Below are 12,085 nucleotides of genomic sequence, written 5' to 3'. Positions count from 1 at the left end.
TACACGATCAAAAGAGTTGGTAGTGATAGTTGTAGTTGGCAAGAATAATCTGACTGGTAACAAGAAGAATGTAAGTAGGGATATCATGAGGCTGTTAAATAGAGTGAAAGATAACAGTGCGATAGGTAAGGTGGTCAGTGTGATGCCCGCACTGAGTTGAGAATGCAAGTGAGGATTTTGAATGGTATACTAGCAAAGTTATGTGCAGAGAAAGAAGTTCATTTTGTGAATGTGTGGGATGAGTTTTAGGAGAAGATAGAGCTGTATAAAAGAGATAGGCTACATTTGAATGGATTTGGTGTGAGTCAGTTGGAGAAACTGTTGCTGCAAGAGAGAATGAGTGAAGTGAATGCAAGACCTGAGGAAGCAAGAAGTGTTGTGGACGAGCAGGAGAGTAAGGTAAACGAGTCTGTGAGGGGAGAGGTGAGTGGCACGAGTGGAGAGAATAAGAGAAGGAACACAGAGAGGACAGCAAAATGGGGGAGGTAAGGATGGACAAGTGGACACTGCATGAAAAGGTTAGATGATGGTTTCAGGGAGTGAGCAAGAAAGAATTAAGACAGTCAAGGATGTGGAGTGATATTTAGGTCTGTGGAGGGATGCAGTATCAGTGATGATAGATAGGAATGGATAGGGGAGTCGTGTTCAAGAAGTGGGGTTAGTGGGACTTGTTATAGAAATAGAAATGAGCTAGTGTGTATGTCTACAAATGCTAGAAGTATTCAAAAGAAGGGGAATGAAACTGTAGCATTGATAGAGTTCAATTGCCAAAATATTGTTGGTATAAGTGAGACATGGTAGAACAAGGATGACATTATGACAGGAATAGAGACTGAGGGATATGTAGTCTTTCGTGAAGAAAGACAAAGCAAAAAGGGAGGAGGAATGTTACTGTTGATGGCAGAGAAGTTATGTCCATCTAGGGTGGAGGTGCCAAGAGCAAATACTGAGAGTGGTTTTGAAGCAGTATGGTGTGAAGTGGAGGTGGACAGGATGAAATGTTTAATAGGGTGTTACTACAGATCTGGTAATGTGGAAGGCAGTGAGAAGGAAATGTTTAGACAAACTGGTCTGGCTAATAAGAAAAGGGTGATCATTATGGGTGATTTCAATCATGGTAATATAGACCAGAATAAAAAGACAGCATCAGGAACCACAGATAATGAATTTCTTGAAGGGATAACTACCTTAAGCAGTACATAACAGAGATCACACGAGGATCAAGGGATTTGATTATCTCATCAGAAGATATTGTTGTAAATGCAGTGTCACATCATCCTCCAGTGAAAGTGACCATGAAGTGATCACTTGGGTGATCACCAGGCATATCAGGGCTTTTGTGAGAAAAAGTTATATGTGAAAAAGGTGGGTGATTATGGCAAACTCAGGAGGCAGCTTGCAGCAGTATCATGGAATGAGGAACTGTATGGGAGAGAAACCAATGCTGCTTAGTCTCTACTCAGGAATTATCTGGCAGAGCCAATGCCTGAGAGTATTCCAAAGGTCAGGATATTAAATAAGGTAGGTGTAAAACAGATGACTGAAGCATGCAATCTGGAAAAAAAAGAACGTGGTACTCATCTTTGACAGAAAACATTCATTTCTAGCACACATAGTTGAAACTAAGAGAAAAGTTCAAAAACTTTGAACCTCCTTCGCACTCTATCCTTTATTGAGTGAGGTGCTGATCGAGCTTCATTGCTCCATCTTTATTGTGCACTTATACGTTCAAAGCTGGATTATGGATCCCAAGTCTATGGTTCTGCAAGACAGAGTAACCTACGATGGTTGGATTCCACCCATCATCAGGGTATTTGGATAGCTACTGGTGCCTTTTGCACATCACCCACTCAAAGTCTTTTATGTTGAAGCAAATGAACCGGCTCTATCACTTCGACAGAAACAGTTATCTCTTAATTATGCTCTAAAAATAAAATCTCTCCCAGATCATCCTACATGGACTATGTAGGATGATCTGGGATCTTCTCTGTGCATTGGGAAACTCAATATCACACACGTCAAACTGTTATACATCCTTTTGGTATGTGTGTTAAAGAAACTGTGCAAGCTGTTGGTATAAATGTTGACAACATTAGCTACACTAAACATAACAGCATCCCTCCATGGCAGGTTTGCATACCATCCTGCAGGACTCTCACTTTGTCAGCTACAGAAATCTTATACTCCATCATCCATCTATCTGCAATTGTTTAATGCACACAGAGCAGCACACGGTGATTTCTTACCCATCTATACTGATGGTTCAAGAACTAATACCTCTGTTGGCTGTGCTTCCTGACATTATTATCTCAAATCAGATCCCACCAGACTGCAGTAATTATGCAGCAGAGTTACATGCCATTCAGCTTGCACTTGTTCATATAAAAGAAAACTGCTACCCAAAGTGTATAATTTACACAGATCATCGAGCTCTTTACAGGCTATCCCCTCTCCTATGTATAATCCACATCCAGTACTTTATGAGGTGCTACACGCGTTTCACAAAATGAAAATCCTTAATTTTGATGTTCAGTTCTGCTGGATTCCCAACCACATCGGAATTAAGGGAAATGAGGCTGCATATGCAGCTGCTAAATCAGCTCATGCCTTCTCCGCATACTGTTTGACAGTTCCATATACAGACTACAGACAGCTTATAAGATCAAAGCTAATTGCTCAGTGGGAGTCAACATGGCAGGAAACATTGACAAACAAATTAAGCACTGGCATTCTAGTCAATGTACAAAGAGAGGGGAGGAGGTTGTTCTTGCTAGGCTCTGCATAGGTCACAGTCACCTTACGCATTCTTATTTACTGAGAGCTGATGACCCTCCCATATATGAAAAATGCAATACACATCTCACTATTTATCATATTCTGGTTGAATGTCAACAATTTACACAAGAGAGGAATGAAATTTTTACCTATCTAACCAAGCCATATACACTCAGGAAAATGCTACCAGACTAGGCAGATTGCATGATGTTTTAATTAAAAAAAAAAAAATCAGCTAACGCCTTTTTATTCCCATATACGGGAGTAGGTGAGGCCATTTAGCCCTATCTAACTTTTGGAGACTGAGTGGGCAGTTCAATCTCCACTGGTACCAATCAGAGATAGATGGCCCAAGGCTATCACTAATTAAGCAGTACACAGTGAAGAGAGACGGCTCAAATGTGCTGCCATCTCGTGGTCCCTAACACAATATATTTAATGTCTGAAAATAATGTGGGTTCTACGGTCGATTTTCTTGAGTTTACAGGACGAAAAACCCGAGCTTCCGGGAGGAAAAACCTGCTTGCCCGTGCCAGAGATCGACTAACTCAGGAACCGGTCGAAAATCAACAATATCAACAATTTACACGAGAGAGGAATGAAATTTTCACTTATCTAACCAAGCCATATACACTCAGGGAAATGCTACCAGACTAGGCAGATTGTATGATGTTTTAATTTTTTAGAAAGAATTAATTTGCACAAACACATTTGACTGTAAATTTGTTTATCTGTAAATACTGTATTGCCTAACTTAACTTTTATGCATACATATTATTCATTGGTTTACATTTTGACCAATTATGTATTACTGTAGGCCTTGATCTTGTATATTTGTGTCACCCTGTTGTAATTTTGTTAATATGTAAATACCACAATGCTAAACTTAATTTTTATGCATATATGCAGTATAATAATTCCTTTCTGACTCTTTATGTATTAGTATAATAACATTTGTTGTAATCTTACTATATGTAGATACTGCTTTCCTTGACTTGTTTTGTATATGCATATGTTAACCTCTACTGTTCTCTATTTATGTACTGCTGAAACCTCTGCAGTAATTTTGTGTATATGTAGATACTGCATTGATTAACTTAAATTATGTATATGCATGTAGAAAGTATTTTACCTTGGGTATAATAAATGTTAAAAATACCAAACTATTTTAAACCTGGTTTTACTCCATTTCCCAAGTACGCAAAGAGACAAACAAGTCAAGTTTGCACCTGCATGTATTGGAAGTCTAGCTGACCCTCAAAGTAGTGCAAGACCAAGGCAACTCTTGGTAAAAGTAGAATAAGCTCCGATCACTAATTTTAATATTTACCCTTAATGCAAAGCACATCTCCTGGAGGAGATGTATGATGTTTTGTATTAAAGGCAAGGGGCCACTACCCAGACCAGTTTCGACCTTTATTGAGGTAGAATGGGAGTTCATGCCTTTCATCACTGGCCTCTTTAGATTTAAAAAAAAGTTGTGCTGAGAGTCAGCTTGATAGTGAGAGAGGAGAGGAAAGATAGAGTGGATAGTAGTAGATAGTTAAAGGAGGCCTCAGTCGATCTACTTGGCCTGACTTAAATGCCAACACCAAGCAGATCTCCGACATTATCTCCCTCCATCCGTTCTCCTCCGCGTTCTCCGGCCAGCCACCTCTTCAGATGTCTGGCCGATGAAAGAAGTGAAAAAAACAAATGCAGGAAGACACACATAAATTGAAAATCAAAAGAACTAGGACACACATAAACAGAAACAACAAAAGTCGGTGAATTAACAGAAAAGTACTGCAAGAACGGGGGAAGAGCCTGGCCCGAGTGATGCAGCCCGCAAGGAGCTGCACCGCCTCGCTGTAAGCCTTCGCCGCTCGGGTTCTCAGGTCTGCCCCCTCCTATGTGGATTAAGCGTGAAAATACAGAAACAGAACCAAGAAACTTAGAAGAGGTTTTTTTTTTTTTTTTTTTTTTTTTTTCAAGTCATATTTGCCCTGCTATCTCTTACTGCTTCCTCATGGTCTTTTACCACGTTTTCCATCACTGTGAGTACGTGTACTGACTCTTCATCATTAAGTTGCCATATTCTCTTCAAGCATTCATTCCATTCCGCTCGGTCGTAAGTGACTTTCCCAAACTTGAGCCATATTCTAAGACTCTCTAGCTCACCTTCACATTGCAAAGCCACATCTCCCTTTTCCTGTACAGCTGTGTGGACTTTGTTTTTTATCTCGGGTTTATTCCTAAGATAGAAGAGGATTCGTTTTGTTACATTCGAATATTCATATAGGGGGTTCTTTTCTTTTTACCGGTTTTGTAATGGGGTGAGAAGAACCGGTGTTTGTATCTACTGGTAAAGTTCTTTTTTCAAATTCCTTCATTATCCCTGGGTATCTCTTTTCCAGATCTACTCGTGTCAGCGACTTCAATGTGTCGCATAGGTGTTGTTTTTCTTCCTCTGTTAAGTCCAGGTGACCGTCCAGTTGCTGGGGCTCAACCTTGGTTATATCCTTTACATAGAGTTCTCCCCATATGAGTCTATTGCTCCTTTTAAAGAACAAGAAAGTTGGCTCTCCTTTTGTGGTCATTATCTGAAATAGTTTTTCTGCCGTTTTAAGAGATCCCTTAAAGTTCTTCAGAATGACAGAGCCGTTTGGAGTATTGCTTTTAACAAAGTCTGTTCCTTCCTTAGTTTCTGGATTGTTTCCTTGCTCTCTGTCTTCTTCTTCTGATGAGGTTTCTTCCTCATTTTCTGAGTTGTTTCGCGATATTATCTCATTTCCTTCCTCATCCTCATCTGAACTTGAGGCTTCTATTTGGCTTTCAGTGTCCTGTTTATTTCGTTTCATTTCTCCTTCTTCTTCTTCCGGCGTGATGGGTCATTTAGTTGTACTGGTGTTGATTTCCATTTCCTCTGTTTCTGTGCTATCATTGTTACCTTCCGATTTCTTAGTGTTCTGTTTCTTTTTCTTCCTAATTCTCCCTTCTGCGTTCCTCCCAGTTATTGCCCGATTTCCTAATGTAGTCGTTGCGGTAGCTGGCGGTTGGAGGGCTGGAAACTCTTCTGGTTCAGTTGTTTGTGGTTCGTTTACTGTTTGGCCGGTAGCTCGAGAGTCCTGTTGTGAGCTTAGGAATGGCTACTGCCGCAGGTGTTATGGCACCTCCTGCTCTTTCTGCAAGGGTCCTATTAGGACAAATGTCTATTTTATGGGATGTGTTCCCACATTTACGGCATGGTGACAAACATTGATTCAATGTGTGTTCTGTCGATAAGCAGTTGCGGCATGTGTTGTTTTTCGGGCAGTGAGCGCTAAGGTGACCCAAAGCGGTGCACCAAAAACATTGTTTTCTTACACCTGGATAATTGACTATTACTCTTGCTGAGCCTAAAAAAATCAAGTTGGGAACCTCGGGTTTTCATCTCGATTGAAATGCTCACTTCCCCTGATTTCCACTCTGGGATATCCGCATCTTGTCCGATTGTTACATTTCGGACAGTCCCCCATTTGGAGAAAATGGTTTTAATGATTTCCTCCCCTTTCTCTAGATATTCGAGTGGAAACCTGTCAATTTTTATGGATTTTAAAATACTCCCGACTAGGAAGGGTAGGTATTTTTTCCCTTCACATTTTACGCCTTTAAGGAGCATTTCTCTTGTTTCTTTGTTGTTTGTTAATATTTGGAATCTACCCCCCCCTGTGAGGGGTAAGCCCGTAAATACTTTCTGCTTTGACTACTTTGAGAAGAGCTCTCACAAACGTCACTTTGTCGATGTTTGGGTCAATTTCGATCCCGAGAGTACGAACTCTTGGCAAGAATTTCGACATTGTTTAAAAGCAAATACCTTACCAACGGAATAGCAAATTTCAGTCCTCGAAAGGAAATACCCTAAAACGGACCTGCACCGATTGGAACGAGGCCGCAAAAAATAAAAACCAACAAAAGAAAAACTAGAAGGGTTCTTACCAAACAATACTGGAATAGGAGCTCTCTCTTGGGATCTGGTAACTGGCAACTGGAATCCAAAAGAAGACTGGAACATGGAGCTTTCTCTTGGGGCCGCTTTATTGAGGTCTCATCAGTGGGAGCCAGGCTAGAAATACCAAGATTTAGTAATACAGAGCTTATAAGTATTTTACCAGAAGAAGTTACCATAAGGTGTTTTAACCTTATTAAATAAAAATCTCAGGAGGAGATATAAATGCAGAAAGTATTTTACCTTGGGTATAATAAATGTTAAAAATACCAAGCTATTTTAAACCTGGTTTTACTCCATTTCCCAAGTAAGCAAAGAGACAAACAAGTCAAGTTTGCGCCTGCACATATTGGAAGTCTAGCTGACCCTCAGAGTAGTGCAAGACCAAGGCAACTCTTGGTAAAAGTAGAATAAGCTCCAATCACTAATCTTAATATTTACCCTTAATGCAAAGCACATCTCCTGGAGGAGCTGTATGATGTTTTGTATTAAAGGCAAAGGGCCACTACCCAGACCGGTTTCGACCTTTATTGAGGTCTCATCAGTGGGAATTTATTTAATAAGGTTAAAACACCTTATGGTAACTTGTTCTGGTAAAATACTTATAAGCTCTGTATTACTAAATCTTGGTATTTCTAGCCTGGCTCCCACTGATGAGACCTCAATAAAGGTCGAAACCGGTCTGGGTAGTGGTCCCTTGCCTTTAATACAAAACATCATACATTTCCTCCAGGAGATGTGCTTTGCATTAAGGGTAAATATTAAGATTAGTGATCGGAGCTTATTCTACTTTTACCAAGAGTTGCCTTGGTCTTGCACTACTTTGAGGGTCAGCTAGACCTCCAATGCATGCAGGCACAAACTTGACTTGTTTGTCTCTTTGCTTACTTGGGAAATGGAGTAAAACCAGGTTTAAAATAGCTTGGTATTTTTAACATTTATGTATATGCATTTTATTTACTAGTTTATTTTTCAACTAATCATGTATTGCAGTAGGACACCTTGTCTATTTGTGTACCTTCTAGTAATTCTGTTTATATGTATTGCTAAATTCTGTTTATACTGCATGGCTAAATTTAATTTTCATCCATGCATATTGTATAATAATCCCTTTTTGCCTATTTTTCTACTGCTGTAAAAGCATCTGTTATAATTTTACATTTATGTAGATACTGCATTAGTTGGCATGGTGTTGCGTATTTTATGTATTAACTTATATTGTTAACTATTTTTGTACTACTGTAATAACCTCTGACCTTGTGTGTTGCTGTGCCCTCTGCAGCTGTTCTGTTTATCTGTAGATGCTGCTTTGTGGAACTAGATTTTTGTACAGACATATTGTTTACAATTTTCTGTAACTGCTTATGTATAGTTGTAACCTTTAGTATGGCACAGTATGACCTGTGTTGTCTTTGTGCCAAATAAACTATAAACCAAACAGAACTGACCACTGTCTCTTTCAGCAAGACAATGCATTGTATCATAAGGCAGATTCTGTAGCTGTGTGGTTTGCAGACATGAACATCACCACACTTGACTGGCCTCCACTGAGCTCTACTGGACATCTGTGGGATGAAATGGAGCATTGGGTGAGGTCAAGGGATATCCACCCTACAACAGCCCAGGATTTCATTACATGCCTACTGGAAGAATGGCTCAAAATTCCCACTGATTGCTACCGTATGCTTGTGGAAAGTATGCCCTTCATGATAGCTGCAGTCATCACACCACAAGGAGATCCATTTTATTAAAGTGGGCAACATGGCATTTGTTTTTCACACTTAAGTGCCCATAACTTTTTTCCAAGAGTGTATTTCTCAACTGCTCAATCCAGTATTCAATCATCACCTTAAAATTAAAGTCTGGGTCTACTGCTGCCTAAGGGGTGGCACCTCAAGAAAATGTTTTACTACAGAAAACAAAACTAAATTTATGTAGTCTTTCCTCCTTAATACTTAACCTTTTCTTGATTTATAAATGCATCAAAATTCTATACCTCACCTTAACAGTATTAAAACTGAAAAATAAAGTTTACTAGAAAGAGAAATAAATGATTTAACCTTTCTTTTATATTACATATGAGTACAAAATCCTACACACAAATTATCTTTCTCAATTAATATTTACAGAATATTCAGTCAAAAATGCAGATATCTAAGGCGACCTCATCATCACCCCTCTAAAAGAATTAATGTTAATTACAAAAATATTACAAAATGCACGGGAGGGGGTTCATCCTACACAGAATTATGGAATCATGACAGAACAAATTATGTCATCCACTGAGGAAGCTTTTAAAAAAATAATCGAGCACTAATATATTTCATATAGGTATGTAGCTCTTACATGTAATAGGAAAGTATGAAAGCCAGTAAGCCCATTACTGACCTTCTGCTGATTTAGTGGCATAATATTAAATAATAATACCCAAATGTTGTAGTTATGCAGTATGTCAAATTCTTAACAAAAATGAACTGCACGGTAAAAGATTTTCCTTCTGGGGCTGAAAAGGCATTTTTCGACTGTACCGCACACTGAACTATACTGCATACTGGAGTTTTTTAAAAAAAAAAAAATGTGGAAAGTATGCCCATCTTGTAGATTAAAAACGAAAGATTATAATATCACGAAAATAATGGTGAGAAACGAGCAGGTGTTTCGAGTATAAAAGTCCATCTGTTCTACAGAAAACGATAAGCACTAGAAACCGATGGCTTACTTCTAATCGCAAATGCCACTACTCACTTGCAGTTTTTTTTTTTTTTTTTGTAATAATCTCACGGAGAAATTTTCCGGCACGTGCAAGTCTTGCTGATTTGCATTATTGATTTACAGCTACTTCCTATGTTGATATACTACGCTGGCGATCCCGGATGGAAACAACACTTACATTTACTAACAGGAGACTTATCCAAATGATCACACAGCGACTCTAGCGGCAAATTAAATTAGGAAAAGAGTTCTGTATTTTAAGAATAGTGTTGATCATGACATGGCAGTGGCCGGTTACATGCTGATCCAGAGATTAACTCGTATTCTACTTCTAACACCTGCTTGGAAGTTCCGAAAAAAAAAATCTATTGCTAAAGATTGTGTATTAATAGTTAAAGGTTCAAAAATATACCTCTTGAAATGAAGAAAAATAAAAAAAATACTGTTCACATATATGGGAATGTTTATATTTTGAGTTTTATATCTTTATTATTACTTGCATTATTATTTTGTATTTTTAAATTTAAATATTTTATATTTGAATATATTATTGTCTATTAAGATAAAGATTATTTAATTTAATTAAAACTCATATATTAATAAATATCAATTTCATAATAAATTTACATAAATATAAACGTTAGACATAAATACTTCCCAGACTACATTAAAAAAAATTGAAAAAGTAAACGTGCAGGTCAAGTTGGAAAGTTAATGTAAAACCTTAAAATCTCACCTGTATGAAATAGGTTGAGAAACACCGATTTAGATCATAAGTTCCCCCCTCCCTCTCTCTCTTTTAGAAACGCCTAAACAGCTGCAGTGATGTGGTACTACAGTAGCTTATTACATAAAAGAGAAGTCAGTTAAGATTCTTACCGTACGCAACTAATAATGTTTAATTTGGATTCTTTCATTCAAGTTTTCTAATAAAAGTGAAAAATTCATATAATATAAAAAACGTTTAAAAGCAAAACTTTGAGTATTCTCTTCCAATACTCACACACGCGGTTATATTCGACAATGGATGAAAATGCAACATCGAATTGATATCCAAACCAATAATATAAAATAGTTTTCAAAATAGTATCCAAACCAATAGTAATATAAATAGCAGTTCAAGCCATGAATAGTTGATTAAAAATTTTATCACTGAGTGAACTGGAACCGGTAGACTGTTCAAGCCATTCCCTTTTTGTTCGCCTCTAATTGTGGTATTAATAGAATAGACATAACTTAACCACACTAAAAAAATGTATTATGACTATTAGTTTTGTTTGTTATGGCTCGTAGCATTGTCCACTAGACAACTCTCCGTCTCCACCACTTAATCCACCTGCACGCCAATAACATTCGAATCTGTATGCATGTATGAAAAACCCGAGTTTCGGCTAATTTACCTTCAGTTTTAAATAAATAAATATATATTTAAAAATGTTTATATATATTTATATATACATAAAGATTCATCTCGTCACGACGAGAATCGAACTTCGCATTTTTAAACCGAAGGGCGTACATGTGTTATGGAGGCATTTATACCTATGTAACTATCGTTTATGTGTGCATGCGCGAGCCGATTTGACTCTGGAAACCAGAGTTTCCATCAGAATTAGGTTGTTATGGTTGGAATAAAGTCAAAGTTATTAAGGATATGGGCCCACCGTGTGATGTCTTTTAAAATTTTTAAATCATTTGAAAAGATTCAAAAACATGCTAACTATGAACGGAATTTATCACTGACTTCTTAACTTAACAAACTAGAAATTTTTTTTTTTTCTGAAAAATGTAAAAGAAAACTTAATGTATTTAGTTTTTTCGTACGAAACAAACTAGCTTCGAACGTCATCCAGTCAGTGGCCTAGAAGGCGTTCCAAGCTAGAAAATCTAGGTATCCCTTCTGTTATTGAAGATTGTTTTATTCCCGTGAGCCTGATGCCTTTAGCTCGGAGTCTCTAAATTCAGCACTAAGGAGTAGGAACGAAACATATATGGCCAATGCTGGGAAGTTTTTCCCTACCACGACCCATTTTGCTCTTCAAAACGACCAAAAATGTATAATTTAAATCGTATGGCTAGTTTACACATGCTAGGAGTTTTAGAGTTAATGCGAGCGAATCTTTCAGCCTTGGTGGAATTCGATTAAACATATTCATTGGATGATGATGACGATGGTAGTAGTGGTTCTGTGTGTAGTTGGTGGATTAAGTGATTGAAACAGAGAGTTGTGGAGTAGAATGCCCACTCTCAACGAGTCCTTGGAGATGTCACGTAATAATAATAATATTCACTCACATCATATCTACATAGTAGAAAAATATAATAATAATAATAACTGCTTAAATTCTTCTTCCTCCCTACGCTCATGCAGCTCTGAAATGCTGCCGAAAATACAGCATCCCAAATAGTGCTATAATCGGCAAAAATTAGGGGCAATACATACAGTATAAGTGAATAAGTTACTTCATGGATGGGGTAGAGGGGGAGGCATTTATTTTTCTACATTCAACAGATTTTATATTAATCAGTTACCACGAATTCATTTATTGATTACACCTCAAGGGAAGCAAAAATAAATAAATAAATAATAAAATTAAAAAAACCAGACTTCATGTTCCTTATAATTATGAT

General features: G+C 37.6%; 1 protein-coding gene across 1 annotated transcript in view; it reads right to left on the bottom strand.

The window, feature by feature from the left end:
- Positions 1 to 10,308, bottom strand: part of PGAP5 (Per1-like protein PGAP5) — a 115,086-nt gene extending 104,778 nt beyond the window's left edge. The window contains exons 1-2 of the mRNA XM_090408665.1: positions 10,191 to 10,308; positions 6,733 to 6,859 (exon numbers count right to left, since the gene is read on the bottom strand). The gene's annotated coding sequence lies outside the window, so the exon portion shown is untranslated. The remainder of the gene's footprint in view (positions 1 to 6,732; positions 6,860 to 10,190) is intronic.
- Between the last annotated feature and the right edge of the window lie 1,777 nt (positions 10,309 to 12,085).

This window comes from Typopeltis vanoorti, chromosome 18 (genome assembly GCF_054136105.1).
Source record: "Typopeltis vanoorti isolate ZY-2024b chromosome 18, IOZ_Tvanoo_1.0, whole genome shotgun sequence".
Taxonomy (NCBI): domain Eukaryota; kingdom Metazoa; phylum Arthropoda; class Arachnida; order Uropygi; family Thelyphonidae; genus Typopeltis; species Typopeltis vanoorti.
Note: the sequence above shows the minus strand (reverse complement) of the source record. Positions and strands in the feature narration are given on the sequence as shown.